Raw genomic sequence first — 538 nt, forward strand, 5'->3', positions numbered from 1 at the left:
GACACACACTCCATGTCCACTAGGACAACAGGTCAGCGCCCACCACTGACACACACTCCCCCATGTCCACTCGGAAAAGGGGTCAGCGCCCACCACCGACACACACTGCCCCGTGTGCACTAGGACAAGGGGTCAGCGCCCATCACTGACACACACACTTCCATGTCCACTAGGACAAGGGGTCAGCGCCCACCACCGACACACACTCCCCCGTGTCCACCAGGACAAGGGGTCAGCGCCCATCACTGACATACAGTCTCCCATGTCCACTAGGACAAGGGGTCAGCGCCCACCACTGACACACACTGCCCTGTGTGCACTAGGACAAGGGGTCAGTGCCCACCACCGACACACACTGCCCCGTGTGCACTAGGACAAGGGGTCAGCGCCCACCACCGACACACACTGCTCCGTGTCCACTCGGAAAAGGGGTCAGCGCCCATCACCGACACACACTCCCCCGTGTCCACTAGGACAAGGGGTCAGCGCCCACCACCGACACACACTCCCCCGTGTCCACTAGGACAAGGGGTCAGCG

The 538-nt window shown here is 62.3% G+C and overlaps 1 protein-coding gene across 1 annotated transcript in view; it reads right to left on the reverse strand.

Annotated features, from left to right (window-relative positions):
• The window catches only part of WDR91 (WD repeat domain 91), a 28,889-nt gene that overhangs the window by 930 nt on the left and 27,421 nt on the right, over nt 1-538 (reverse strand). The gene's annotated exons all lie outside the window — the stretch shown is intronic.

Source organism: Elephantulus edwardii, unplaced genomic scaffold, assembly GCF_000299155.1.
Source record: "Elephantulus edwardii isolate Elephantulus edwardi_28Jun2011 unplaced genomic scaffold, EleEdw1.0 scaffold00055, whole genome shotgun sequence".
NCBI classification, from domain to species: Eukaryota; Metazoa; Chordata; class Mammalia; order Macroscelidea; family Macroscelididae; genus Elephantulus; species Elephantulus edwardii.